The following is a 15,419-nucleotide window of genomic DNA, read 5'->3' as shown; positions in this document are numbered from 1 at the left end:
TTAGAGGTTGCCGGGCGCCAGGGGGCGTGGCCGTTCGCCAGCCGGGTGCCAGGGGGCGGGGACACTTGCACACCCGGGGGTGGGGGTCCCCCCATAGCCGCATGCCCGGGGGCGGGGCCCTCCCATAGCCAAGCGCCCGGGGCCAGGGCCCCCACCAAGCGCCACGCGCCTGGGGCCGGTGCCCCCTGCAAACGCCGCGTGCTCGGGGCCGGTGCTCTCCCCTCACCAAGCACCGCGCACCCGGGGCCAGCGCCCCCTACAAACGCCACGCGCCCGGGACCGGCGCTCTCCCCCCCCCCCCCAAGCGCCGCGCGCCCAGAGCGCGGGCGGCCAATCTGCGACGCTCCCGGGGCCGGCGCTCACGGTGCGCCATGTGCCCGGGGCCGGCTCCGGCACCGCGCATGCGCCACGTGTCCGGGGCCAGGCCAGCCCCGAGCCCTTGGTGGGCGCACACAAATGCCCCCACGGGCGCCAGGGCGCCTGCAGGCACCGTGTTGGGGACCACGGATTTAAATGAAGCATGGGCACAAATGCTTAAAGGTCTAGAAAACATGACCTATGAGGCAAGACTAAAAGAACTGGGTTTGTTCAGTTTAGAAAAGAGAAGACTCCGGGGGGACATGATAACGATTTTCAATTACCTAAAAGGGTATTACAAGGAGGAGGGAGAAAAATCGTTCTCCTTGGCCTCTAACGATAGAACAAGAAGCAATGGGCTTAAACTGCAGCAAGGGTGTTTTAGGTTGACATTAGGAAAAACTTCCTGTCAGCGTGGTTAAACACTGGAATAAATTGCCTAGGGAGGTTGTGCAATCTCCATTACTGGAGATATTTAAGAGCAGGTTAGACAGACACCAGACAGGGATGGTCTAGCTCAGTGTTTGTCAACCAGTGGTACGAGTACCCTTAGGGGTACTTGAGAGAAGACTGGGGGGGTATGTCAACAACTGAAATTTAAGTTTTACAATGCTTTATTGCTTTTATACTTTTTACACCCAAAAATTTAATCACCCGCCCAGCTCCGATTAAGTTGTTCTGGCTCTGCTTCTCCCCCACAAGCCAGATCCAGTGGGGAGCTTCCGGGCTTCCCCCCACCGCAGGAAGCCAGTGTTGTAGCTCCAATCTTGCAGGGGGGCCACAAGGCTGGAGCACCAGCATAGGCTCCCGGCTGCAAGAGGAGTGGAGGAGGGTTTAAGCTAGAGCTGCAAAAGAGCCACATCTGGGTTGGGAGCCATAGGTTGCCGACCCCTGGCACAGGAGGTAGGGCTTTTTCAGCCCGAGAGCATGATGACGTCATTCTGTTGTTCGACAGGAAATACTTTTTTTATAGAGAGAGAAATAGAGCAAAAGAAAATATATTTACAATAAAAAGATTCTCCCATGTGTGAAGCCTGGCTATTTGTCACTATACACATTTTATAATTTTAGTTTATCAAATATTTTCAATTATGGAACCTAGACATTAACTGCAAGCATTTCTCTCTCATAACTAGCACTGTACAAATGAAATCAGCTCCCATTTTACAATTCATGTTCTTTACAACATTGTAACGAAGATAAAAATCCTTGTGATGAAACGAGACAAGCTCATTAAGGCTATGTCTACATTACCAGGCTATTTCGAAATAAGTTATTTTGAAAGAATAACTCCCAAAGTAACTATTTCAAAAGAAGTTTATTCCTCTTCATAAGCAGGAGTTATTCTTTCAAAATAACAAGCCTGTTATTTTGAAATAAAAGGCTTGGTAGTGTGGATGCTCTTCTTGTTATTTCGAAATAAGGGGTGCTATTTGGAAATAACTCTCCAGTGAAGACATGCCCTTAAACACCCAGTTTCATACCTCATTTGCCCCAAAACCATGAACACATTAGTTCCGTGACAGTAACATTTTACTACATATTTTGGATCACCAGTTACTTCTTATGTGTGCGTATCCAGTAATTTATATTTATGGAAATGTGTATCTTCCTTATTCTCTAATGGTATGTCTACACTTGCATCCTAGTTCGAACTAGGGATGCAAATGCAGGCATTCGAAATAGTCATTGAAGTGGGGATTTAAATATCCCGTGCTTCATTAGCATGATCTTGCCGGCGCATTACTCCAAATGCCAGCTGTTTCAAAAGTGAAAGTGTGCGCTGGGATGTGTTAGTTCAAACCAAACCCCTTGGTTCAAACTAACGTTACCCCCTCCCCCCCCCAAAAAGGGCACCTAGGTATAGGAGGCTCAGAGCTGGACTAGTCCTGCATGGGGGGGAAGGAGGGGAAGGGGTGGAGCTCCAGCTAGCATCTTTCACCAGTCTGTTGAATCTCTTTTCTGTATGGTTTTATGAGAAGTAATCCCATTACAGGCACAACCAAACCCTTACCTTGTTTAAGTTAGGATAAAAAAAAGCTGAATATGGTGATCTTATCGTGTAGGAGGAGTTCTTGAACAAAACAGACAGATAAACTCTCTCAAATACATGGTAGACAAGTAGTCTACATGCTACGGAAAGGACAAATCATAATAGAAAATTGAAGTTGAACCATGCATTAAATTAAAAGCAGTTTAAGAGGGTACTATACAAGGAAATCATCCACAGTGGCACATTAATTGTTTGAAAGCTGTGACACTACACAATGAGATATTTTCCAAAACTATGGATTTATTTGGTATTACTAAATGGTTGAGACACTGAGATGTGATCAGTTTTAAAATTACACTTTAAAATTAAAGAATTGTTTCATAGAAAGGGATTTAGCCACCCCCAAAAAAATCGCTGATTTTCAAAAGGTATTCCATAGATCACCCACTGTAGACACATTTACCGAATATGAAGCATTCTACCACTTTATTTTACTTTTAAAAAGGGCGCTTTTTTCAAAATACAGTAGACTTCCAATAATCTGGAATCTTTGGGACCTACGTGGGGCCGGATTATCGGATATGCCAGACTATCAGGAGGTACTATAAAATGGTTGTATATATACACTGTATACAGTATATACTGTATATAAAGTATTTTTAACCTTTTTATTGTACATACTTTATACAGTATACTGTAATGTTTTAGTTTTTTTAACCTTTTTCTCTCGGTTCAGCTGCTGCCGCTGCTGCCTTGTGACTCTTTTTTTGCCGAAGCTCACTGACTAGGCTCTTGCCATTTTGATGATGGACTGTTGGGAGTACCGTACAATTGGATGCCGGACTACTGGAGTTTTGCTGTAGGTATTATTACACTCTCTACTTAGAAGCTAAAAAAAGGTTTTCAGGTAGGCTGCGTCTAGACTGGCATGATTTTGCGCAAATACTTTTAACGGAAAAGTTTTTCCGTTAAAAGTATTTGCACAAGAGAGAGTCTATACTGGCATGTGACTTAGCGCAAAAGCATCCATGCCAGTGTAGACGCTCTCTTGTGCAAGAAAGCTTCGATGGCCATTTTAGCCATCGGGCTTTCTTGCACAAGAAATTAACGTTGCTGTCTACACTGCCCCTCTTGCACAAGAATACTTGCGCAAGAGGGCTTATCCCTGAACTGGAGCGTCAGAGTATTTGCGCAAGAACCACTGATTTTGTACATTACAAAGTCAGTGTTCTTGCGCAAATACTCACGGCCAGTGTAGACAGGCAGCAAGATTTTTCGCAAAAGCACCTGCTTTTGCGCAAATCATGCCAGTCTAGATGCAGCCATACTAATTTTGTTCTAATCCATTTTACCCACATGCATTTTATTGGTGGATTTCGAAGAAGAAAGCCAACACAGCTGTTTTGTTTAGCACCAACTACAAGATACATGGCTTCTTATTATGCCCTAATATTTTTGACACCATGGAACTGGGAGGGTTGGGAGCCAAACAGAGTCCCCAAATTGTAGTGCAAATTTTAACAGCAATATCAATCATGGCTGCATTTTTTATTCAAATATTTTTTTAATACTTTTATTTGCTCAAATGGCCTTCAATATGGAAAATATTCACTAAGTTAAGAAAAATTATTATGACATACTGCCAAATAATCCCTGGATATTCAGTCTCAGCAAACATAAAGAGAGTGTTTTTAGTTGACGACTATGGATCCTGTCGCCACACACTGCTCAGTCTTTGAGAGCACTAAAAATCATTTTTGATGCCACTCCCAAAATTATGGAATTGACTAGGAAGGATCAGATAAGCGTATGAGAGAATGTCTGATATACTACTGGGGCACTTGGCACCTCAAAACAGCACCCTGGAATCCCCATATTCATGACCCTCATATAATTACGGTATGTTTCGTACAAAGTATGCTTTGTGAAGTATCATTTTAAAAGTCTTTATCTGATTAAAATTAACATCCTGTTGGACTGTCTGTGCATCGTATGCAAAGTTATGAAGTTTTTCTGTGTGTGTTTGTACTGAACTATATTGTAAAGATGGGACAACCAGCCTTTCAGGCACAACAGTGGAGTAGCCTGATAGGATGATGGTCCAGTCAAGGAATCCACTTTGTCAACAGCCATCCCAGAAGACTTCTAAGAAAAATCATGTGGACAATGCTTAACCAAAGATCTTCTCAGCAAGCTGGACGAAAACTATAAAGAGGTGAAGTGACATCATGACTTTCCCTAAATCCCTCCACAACTCAACACCTAGAAGCATATTTGCAGTAGGGATGTGAATGGTTAACAGGTTAACTAGTACGCATCACCCTTACCAGGTGATGCTTACTGGTTATGGTTAACCAGTGGGCTGGAGTAGTCCCCGGTCTGCTGCAGGTAGCGTGCTGCTCCAGCCCTACGAGGCCCACTTCAGGCAGGCTGGGAGGGGGAGCTGTCTAACTGATTAAGTGGGATTTTACATCCCTAGTTTGGAGGACAAAGACTTTGGAGGAGTGTGGTCCTAAGATAGTGTAGAAATCCAGCCTTGTACTGGGGAATTATACCATCTACCTGGGTGAGGCACTGCTTGATTCAAATCCTATTTAATTTATAAAACTCAGACTGCAACTTTATTTTATTTCTTTGGTAATCAATTTTGAATTTTATGTTTGCTACTTAAAATCTATCTTACTGTGGTTAATAAACCTGTTTTATAATTTACTTAAAAGCACTGTGCTTTTGTTGAGCTGATTGGGAAATCTCAGCTCAGTTTTCAAAGGGCAATGTGTGTCTTTTACACATCAAGAGAGGGGCAGACTAGGTAATGAACATGAATTGATCAAGATTCTGATCAGAGCAAAGTGGTACAGTTCTGGGATACAAGGCTAGGGAACCAGCTAGAGTCTCTCTATTTCAGGTTCATGACTGGCTAAAATTACGTAAGTAGTATTCATGCAACTCAAATGACTGTGTCCCTACCTATGGATGCCTGTGTAAGCGCAGTACCTGCCAGAGTTTTATAGCTTGCCAATGGCACTACAATGTGAGGGATACTCCAACTTGATGGAATGGGATAAAGGGTTCTATGGTCCAACAGTTCATGCTGCAGTTTAGGAATGTCAACTCAGGTATATTTTAGTAGATCACATAACAATAAGTAATTTTAAATAATCTCTTAAATAAAGAGGGTGTGTGTCAGAGAGAGAAACACACAAACACACAATTTTGGATGTGCTAGAAATATTTAGTTCTAATTAAGAAGTTACACAGTGTCTCTTATCGGGTTTCAACAATGTAGACATACGGTGAAATGTTAAATCTTAGGTAGAAATATTTCATAATAAAATTACTGATTTATTTCAGGTTTTATTTTTAATAATTGTTCTCTCCTAGTTTTTAAGCATAACAGTAAACTGGAAATTAACTCTCATGGCTAGAATGAGCGGCACATAAGACATGACAACTCAAAAAAAAAAAAAGTAGTTTCCTAGACTTGTCTATATTAAATAACTTCAGCAGTTCAGTGAAGACACAACTTACATAAACAAAAGGGGTTCCTCAGTCATCACAGACTACTGCACTAGGCAACAAACTATGAGAAGGAGGAGGGCGGCATATAGTGGAGAAAGAACAGGTTAAGAACCATTTGGAAAAGTTGGACATACACACATCCATGGAACCGGATGTAATGCATCTGAGGCTACTGAGGGAGTTAGCTGACATGATTTACAGAGCCATTGGCCATTAACTTTGAGATCTCGTGGCAGTTGAGGGAGGGCCCAGACATTTGGAAAAAGGCAAATATAGTGCCCATCTTTTAAAAAGGGAAGGAGGACAAGCCAGGAAACTACAGACCATTCCGCCTCACCTCAGTGCCTGGAAAAATCATGGAGGGAATCCTTAAAGAATCCATTTTGAAGCACTTGGAAGAGAGAAAAGTGATAAGGAATAGTCAACACAGATTCACCAAGGGCAAGTCATGACTGACCAACTTTATTGCCTTCTATGACGAGGTAACTGGATCTGTGGATATGGGAAACGCGGTGGACATGATATACCTTGACTGTAGCAAAACTTTTGATACAGTTACCCACAGTATTCTTGCCAGCAAGTTAAAGAAGTATGGATTGGATAAACAGACTGTAAAGTGGATAGAAAGCTGGCTAGATTGTTGGGCTCAACGGGCAGTAATCACCAGTTCTATATCTGGTTGGCGGTCAGTATCAAGCGGAGTGCCCCAACGGTTGGATAGGGTCAATTAGGTTCAACATCTTTATTAATGACGTGAATGAGGGGATGGATTGTGCCCTCAGCAAGTTTGCAGATGACACTAAGCTGGGGGAGAGGTAAATATATTGGAGGGTAGGGTCCAGAGTGACCTGGACAAATTGGAGGTTTGGGTCAAAAGAAATCTGATGAGGTTTAACAAAGACAAGTGCAGAGTCCTGCACTTGGGACGAAAGAATCCCAAGCACTGTTACAGGCTGGGGATTGACTGGCTAAGCAGCAGTTTGGCAGAAAAGAACATGGGGATTACAGTGGATGAGAAGTTGGATATGGATCAAAGGTGTGCCATTATAGCCAACGAAGGCTAATGGCACATTAGGGTGTGTTAGGGCCAATCGAAGCTAAGGAACTGTGCTGCAGGGAGGAGGACCACATGAAGCCTCCCCCTCCCTAGTGTGTGGCAAAGAGGCACATGGAGAAGCGAGGAATGGAACTGCAACAGGCAGAGAGCCTGCCTGAGAGCTCCCGGTCAACAGTCTAGCGAAACTGCGTAATGCCTTCTGGCTAGAGCCTGCCTCTGGCACCCTGCGCATTCACACACCCCAACTTCCTGCCCCAGGTCACCACCCGAACCCTGTGCATGTCCCCTCCATCAAGTCACAGCTCCCTCCCAGATTCTAAATCCCAGGCCAGAATCCTCTCCTGTACACATACCACCTCCCAGACTGTGCACCACAATCCCCTGCCCCAGGTTACAACTAGGGACATTAAAATTGTGTATTTGTGTATATGTATGACTGCTGAATTTTTCAGTGGTTATACGTTTACATGCTGGGGAGGGGGAAGGGAAATGGGAACCGGTGGTTACAAGGAGCTGGCTTTTAAGCTGGTGTGTACCTGCCACTCCCTGCACTCTCACTTCTCAGGGAGGCAGCAGCATGTGGGAGAGATGCAGGCAGTTCTGCGGGAGGCAGTACACACGGGGAGCTGGCTTAAAAGCTGGCTCACCGCACATACCGGCTTTCACCTGCCCTGCGCTGCTGCCTCTCATACAGAAGAAGTGGGGGAGGGAATGCATCAGCTTGGCTCCCCACTATACCAGTGCTTGCCTGCCCACTTTGTGCTATTGCCTCTGATCAGAGGCCACAGTGGAGAGTGGAGGGGCAGATGGCTCCGTGGAAGCTGGTGCTTGCACCTCCACCATCCCGTGCTGCTGCCTCCATGGAGGCAGCAGCGGTGCAGCAGGCAGCTCCACTGGAGCAGACTCCTGCAAGTACCAGCTCCCACCTGCCCCCCAACCCGCACTGCTGCTTCTGTGCACCAGGTCCTGCCTCCATTGCCACTGGCTCTGATACAGAGGCAGCGTGGGGGGGGGGGGGGGTCTGTGTGTGACCAACATGGTTAACCGATAAGCTCAGACTCATTGGTTAACCATCTACTTGAGAACACATTAACATACCTAGTCATAACCCCCCACTCTTCACCCAAACTTTTGACTGCATATTCTCTCTTGCACCCTAATCCCATTCCCCAAGCTCTCTTTTGCACCCAATCTCTGTCCCAGACCCTGCACTCCCTCCACAGAAAAGTGCAGCCCTTGACCACTAACCCAAATTTTGGACGGCCCCCCCCCCAACACAAATTATTGCCCACCTTTGGCTTAACTGCTTACTTCAAAGAGGTGGATTTTTCACACCCTTTACCAACATTTATACTGATCTTCTTTTCTAGTGTAGAACAGGCCCTCATTTCCCACGAAGTTGCCTATTCCCAGAGTAGGATTTAACATTTTTTAGCTTTGCAAAGAAAAATAAATTAGTTGAGATTATTATGACCCTTCAGTAGAGTAGTCTTAAACCAGAGATGAGGAACCTTTTCTGGTTCAGGAGCCACAGACCCACAGAAGAATCAGTCAGGAGCTGCACAAAAGTGAGAAGCACCAAAAATATCCACCTCACTGATGTGGCCTCCCTACGGAGAAGCAGAGAAGTACTCCCCAAATTCCCCTTGCATACCAGAGCCCAGAAGGCTCCAAGCTAATAGATTTGGGGAGCGGGAGGTCCCAAGCCTCAGGAGCCAGATTCAGACATGTCAAGGACTGGATCCTGCCCCTGGGCCATAGCTTTCCCTGGGCCTTAGCTTTTCTTAAATAAAATTATAGCTGTCCCTAACCTGCCTTCAACCTGACAGATCACATCTTGAGAAATTTCAGCAAAATGTCAAAAAATAAATTCCCATTCAATTGGACTGTCTTCTCAATAAACTGTACAATAACCTTGTAAGAGAAACACTTTAGAAAGAACAAGCTTAAAACATATGTAGAAATTCATGCTTTTTCTAATTATCATCTTTAAAGAAGACTACACTTTAAATGAAAAACTATACCAACACAAGGTGACAGATTATGAACAGACTAGACAGGAATGTGAAAACATGCACTTTGAACTCCATCTTTTTTCTTATTTTCTTTTAAAAAGTTAATGCCCCAAAAGGTCATTACAAGGTCAATGTCATTAAGAGTAAGACCAAAACCAGGATTTATTATAAAGATTTGTCTATGCAAATTAGCAGTAAGATTTTTCAAACCACATACTCTAGTCCAGGGGTTCCCAAACTTTTTGACACGGGGACAAGTAAATCCATTCACAAGCTTTTGGAGAACCAGTAACATTCATTTGAATATTTGCATATTCATTAAGCAAATGATGGATATTCAAATAAGTTGTTTCTGGTCCTCCCAAAGCCCCCAGTGCCTGCTTTAGCAAAGCTTTTCATACAGTCACCCACAATATTCTTGCCAGCAAGTTAAGGGAATATGGATTGGATAAATGGACTAAGATGGATAGAAAGCTGGCTAGACCAGGGTTTCCCAAACTTTTTACTTTAGTTGGAACCCATTTTTCTTCAGTACTGTTTTTTTTGCTGCCCAAAAATATAAACGCATATAAAAAAAGAATTAAAAATAAATAAATTTTCAGTGTTTCACCAGCTGCATCCTCCGCCCAGCCCGGGCCAGGGCTTGGGGAACCCGGCGCTGCATGGGCACTCCAGGAGGCAGGAGCAGGAGCAGATTGGGGATAGGGTATCTGGCTAGGTTGGAGGGTGCACGGAGGGGTAGGGTTGCCAGGTGTCCAGTTTTGTACCGGATAGTCCAGTATTTGAGGCTTCTGTCCAGGAAACAAACTGAGAAAATTCCGGACATATAAAAATTTTCTAATTAGGTAAGTTTTATTATTATTAGGTGTATCAGTCCTTAGCTGCGAACTGCCTGGCTGGTAAATGTGCTCAGGCTGCGTAAGTGTGTCTAGCAGCTAGGCAGTTCGCAAGTACTCGAGGGAGGATTTGGGGGGGGGAGGGGAAAGAGCGCAAAATTGAATCCCCGGGGCCAGATTCACTCGTGTGCCCAGGTCTGCATGTGCCTGGGTCAGTCCCGCTCCCTCCCCTTCTCCTCCCAATCTCCCCAGTCCAGCCCTGCTGCCCCCATCCAGCCCTGCTTCCGGTAGCCAGTTCCCCTCTGCCCCCCACGAACCTCCCCCGGTCAGCCCCACTCCCCTGATGACTCCCTAGATGATCATAATGGTCCCTTCTGACCTTAAAGTCTATGAGTCTATGATTCCCAGCCCACCCCGCTCCCCTCCCAGTAGCCACGCTGAGGCCCGGTATTTTTTTCCTGGGCCGCGGCCCATAGTTTGGGAAACCCTGCTCTAGTCCAAGATCTGCCTGGTCTACCTCCTCTTATACTACAGGAAACACAGGTCAAGATTTGCTACAGCTGATAAATTCCCAGAAAAAAATATTCAAATTGCATTATCTTCCTGTGGGGGGTGTAAATAGAGGGCATCTCTAGCAGGTTCTGTTAGCGGCAGAAGTAGCAAGAAAAAGACAGAAGATACAGATGTACAAATTGAAGTAATGTAATATATAATGGAATATTAAACTGTTAAAAACTACATTAATTATTCCGTTACCAAGTATACATAGCCTTCTCATCTGCACTCTAAAACTGCCCAAAATTCTTTCCGGCAGCATTTCACTATTTGTTTTCTTGAACTTTGGTCTCATGTGCAACCAACTCATTTCAGCCACTAAACACACTTCCTATTTTCTCTTCTTTCTAGTTCACCTTGTATTACTTCTTGCCCAAAACTGCACACACTGGAATAAAAATGTGGTCTCTAACCCTTCCTTCTTTAGAATAGCTTTCATATTTCATTGATGTAGAAATGATGTTTCCCCCACTTTTTCTCCCAAGTACCATAAATCCTTTATGTTTTGTTGAAGACTCCCTGAATTTGCATCTTCCTAATTTTCAACACAAAAGGTTTTTTAGAAGTAAAAATTATATTTAAATATTAGTTTTGGAAACAAGTGTGTTTGCTTCCACATAAAAATAGCTAAGTTTTAAAAATACTGCAGCACCAACTGCAAACTACAGCTGTTTTCACATTTTTAAAATAGCAATAGAGTTAATATTTAGAACAATGCTGCAGACCACATTACCTATCTAAATGACTATCATACTGCAAGTTGAAGAAATAGTACGTCAGAATACATTCTTCAGTAAATTAACTATATGACAATAATCTTAAATTCTCTTGTAACTGTGCAGAAATCGCAACAAGAGATTCGCTGTAAATTCATCTTAAGAGCTTTTGCAAAGCTACAAATGAGACTGGAAGCTTTTTCTTACAATGAGCTAGGGGTGTCGTTTAATTAATCCCAACATGGAGTACATCACTGAAGAAGATTAATAGTCCTTGTTTCATTTTTCATGTTTGCTGATTAGGCTATTCTACCTAACTGTCGGAGTATGAACACATTGGTTCTACCAAATTTACAGCCATGAAAAATGCATCACAGACTGGGAAATCTTGTCTCCCCCTGTAAAATGTGGCCTTTTGTTGCTTTTATCTTACAGATTTTTTTACCCTACCAAAGTTTTTCTTCACAGAGTACACAATCAACCCATGGAACTCCTTGCAAGAGAATGCTGTTAAGACCAGGACTTTAATGGGGCTCAAAAAAGACTAGATAAATCCAGGGAGGGTAAGTCCATCAATACTTATTAGCCAGGATGGGTAGTAATGGTGTTGCTATCATCTGTTTGTCAGAGGCTGGAAATGCATGACAGGAGGGGGATCACTTGATGATTACCTGTTCTGTTCACTTCCTTTGGGGCACCTGGTATTGGCCACTCTTGGAAGACAGGATACTGGACTAGAAGGACCTTTGGTCTGATTCAGCATGCCTGTTCTTATGGATCTCACAGGGGAGACCATCTTCTCTCAAACTGGGGGGTCCTGACCCAAAAGGGAGTTGGGGGAATCAAAATTATATTAAGGGGGTCATGGTTTTGCCCACTTTACTCTGCGCTGCCGTCAGAGATGGGCAGCTGGGGAGTGGTAGCTGCTGGCCAGGCAGAAGCATGGGTGGCAATACCATACCAGGACACCATTGTTTCTGCATTGCTGCCTTCAGAGCAGGGGCAGCCAGACAGTGGCAGCTGCTGACCAAGGGCACAGCTCCGCAGGCAGCAGTGCCAAAAGATAGCAATGCATATTATGGCATCCTTATTTCTGCTCTGCTGCTTGTGATGGCTCTGCTTTAAGAGCTGAGCTCCCAGCCAATAGTACCTGGTCTCCAGCTGCCCAGCTCTGAAGGGCCCACCAACAGCAGCAGATCGGAAGTGTAACAGTACTGCATCCCTCATCTACAATCATTTCGCAACCTCTCCCCCAAAATTCCTTTTTGGGTCAGGACTACAGGTTAGATCTCTCTGGTCCAGCCCCCTCTAGACCTGACCAGATAAGGGATTTTTCCTGGACAGGGGAGGTCATTTCTGGCCTCCCTGATGCTGGCCTCCCACCTTGCTCCCCCCACCCACTACCAGGTTCCAATCGCCCACCCTCACAGCCCACCTGACCCACACACCAGCTCCCAGTCCCCTCTCCCTGGCAGCCCAGCTATGCCACACATCATCCTCCGCCCTAACAGCTGCATAACACTAGGCTCCCAGTCCTTCCACAGCACGTCAAGACTCTCTGATCCTGGAACAGACCAAAGAGTTCCAGTTTATAGAGGTGCAACCTGTACTTCAATTACACCACCAGAAATTTCATGATTTCATATATTTAAATTGGAAACTTCATGACTTTAAAATCCCATAACTGTGACATTGACCAGAATGGACCATGAATTTGGTAGGGCCCTCTACACATCAGAAAAGTAAAGTTGATAATCAAACTGTAAACAATGTAGTGCTAATTCTCTTACACACAAACCATAACTTACAGAATGTTTGACAAAAACGTGCAGATTAACTTTGTGTGTGGTAGTATTTCTCATTCAAACTGCATCCCCCCTATTTGTATGTGTCTGTACACACAATCTACTTCTACCAATAGTTACTAAATCAATACATCAGCTGAAAGTTAAATACCAGATTTCCAAAATTAAAGATTTTCCTCTGCATTTGACATTACTTCAAAAATCCAGAAAAAATATGCCCAGCCATTTGTAATCATATTATTGTCCATGGCAAAAAGACACATCCACTGAGAATTCCGAAAGTGAGAGCAAACTTGTAATTTTTTAAAAAACTTCAAAAATCTGTCAGACAAAATAAGAGCATCTTACAATTTATTAGTGGTAACACATAAATAAAATTGTATTTTGCTTTTTATTCTCTAAACTAACATTTTAAATTCTCAAATCCACAAGCTCATGCACGTAACTGGACTTCAGGGGAACACAAGCCTGCAGAATCAAGACCTAACAATATATCTAACAATATATCTAGGGTGGGATTTTCAGAACCTAACTGGCAAAACTCCTATAGATTTTAATGAGAGCAGTATTAAGTTCACACACTAAGGATTGAAAGAAAAATCACACCTCCAAGTCATCACCTGGTATTCCTTTAAAACAGTCTAGTAAAACAACACAACCTCTTATCTGAATTCTCTTTAATACTTCTGTAACTGATTTCTCGCCCACAATTTATTTCCTCCGTATATTTGATATCTCTTTGTTTTCCTGTTTGCCTGGGTCTCTCACAAAAAGACAGCAGCAGAAGACATCCAAATGTAAGAAACTATAGAAGTTGTCAAGAGGTGCTCAAGGCAGATATAGCGATAAACCATTTTATTTTTTAAACTAAAAAGAATTCAAGTTGATGGAGTCTAATTCCAAAATGTTTACAAATACACAGAATCACATTAATACCACAAACATACCGGTCATAAATCCTACCCAAACAAATCTATGAAGAAATAAATTACCAAAATAATACTACATCACAGATGGGCAGCCAAAATATCATTACAATTCAAGTTTCCAATATTTAGTATAATAAAACATCTAGTCTAGCAAATTCTTCTACATGATTAAATACATCTGGCTTACCATACACACTTATCTATCTGCAGGTTTAATATATGCTAAGATAACGCATTCATCATTATCATATTACTTTATTTTTCCCCACTTAAGTTACCTACAAAAAATTTACACACTGCTGTAGTCTTTATTTGCAATCTCATCCTGCCACTTCATAATACAGCCCTGACCTATTTTTTCAGCCGCTTAATTACTTACTCTGCTGGCTGACATGCTTCTTAAAGTTAAGACAGTTTTTAGTTACAGTGTATATTTCAAACATAGTTTCTCCTGTAGCAATATTAATTTGCCAAATGTTTCTATAAACCAAAACTCTGGAAATTGGCCAATATTTTTATTTTGCTTTCAAATCAGCTGCTCTATTTGAACAGACACTTAGTGAAATCGCTGTAATCCTATGTAAACATAATATTTTTTAAAAATACAGAATATTTAACTCTCTGAATCTTGTTACTAAAGTGAACTACAGCTTTAACATCAGTTACTCCACACTAGCAATGTACTTGGCCTGTATATAAAGGTAGTGATCAAATTAAAAACATGTTGCGAAATGGTCTTTCAAAGACATTTAAGATCTGTTATGTAAATTCAGAAGTCTTAAAACATTATGATATAATACAATAGCTAGGAACAAACTCCTGACTATAGGATGGAAATAGTATACATTAGTTTCTGGCTCTCTCATTTTAAAAATTACACATTAGCATCTAGTATCAACAGAGCCATAACCTATAACAATAATTTTAAATACTACTTGTACTACTAGCTCATTTATGGTTTGATATAAAGAGAGTCATTAATATTTATCTTACAAAGTTAACTAATACATTTGCAGTAATTGATTTTATATTGTACAAGACAAGATACTCAACACCCAAAACCAAAATAGAACTGGGATACAGATATTACTCCATGGGGGGGGGGGGGCAGAGTAACTGTGGAGTCTGCTCAAAGTTTTATTCAAAAAAGAAATTGTTTCTTTTGAAATAGTCAAATTATAACTACAAGAAGACAACTTATTTTAAAAGCTAATGACTGGCAAGAATTCCCCTATAAAAAGATTCATAAAAAAAAGCATCTGAACCCCTGAAAAAAATTACTTTTGGCCAGTCTCCAAGCAAGTGTTTAAAATACAAAGCAACACATCCTAACTAATTTTTGTCAAGCTCCAACTAGACCTGCCAAGTTATAAATATTTGAGAATGGTAAAGAATCAACACGACAACAGATAAACATTTTCTAAAAGAGCTCTTGGTAAATAAACAGAATAACTATACCGTCACCTGGGAACAACGGCAGCGTTTCACAGAGTTTGCGAATACCATACAAGGACTACACTAACTCTTACAGTATTACTAAATCATGGGGAGAGGAGAGGAGAAGAGAAGGAGAAAAAACTGCAGCAACGTAAGTTCCACAGAAGTTCCGTTGAATTGCCATCAGTCTCACGTAC

At 42.5% G+C, this 15,419-nt stretch overlaps 2 protein-coding genes across 4 annotated transcripts in view; one reads left to right on the top strand and one right to left on the bottom strand.

The window, feature by feature from the left end:
• Nucleotides 1-15,419, top strand: part of LOC112547854 (uncharacterized) — a 40,236-nt gene that overhangs the window by 1,329 nt on the left and 23,488 nt on the right. The window lies entirely within an intron of this gene.
• Nucleotides 1-15,419, bottom strand: part of HIPK3 (homeodomain interacting protein kinase 3) — a 161,394-nt gene that overhangs the window by 145,064 nt on the left and 911 nt on the right. The window contains exon 1 of one of the 3 annotated variants that reach the window (XM_075927817.1): nucleotides 15,250-15,412. The exons of the other annotated variants lie outside the window; for them this stretch is intronic. The gene's annotated coding sequence lies outside the window, so the exon portion shown is untranslated. Of the gene's footprint in view, nucleotides 1-15,249; nucleotides 15,413-15,419 lie in introns of those variants that run through there. 3 annotated transcript variants of the gene reach the window in all.

This window comes from Pelodiscus sinensis, chromosome 4, assembly GCF_049634645.1.
Source record: "Pelodiscus sinensis isolate JC-2024 chromosome 4, ASM4963464v1, whole genome shotgun sequence".
In the NCBI taxonomy this organism is placed as follows: Eukaryota; Metazoa; Chordata; order Testudines; family Trionychidae; genus Pelodiscus; species Pelodiscus sinensis.
This window is presented reverse-complemented; position numbering and strand designations above follow the sequence as displayed.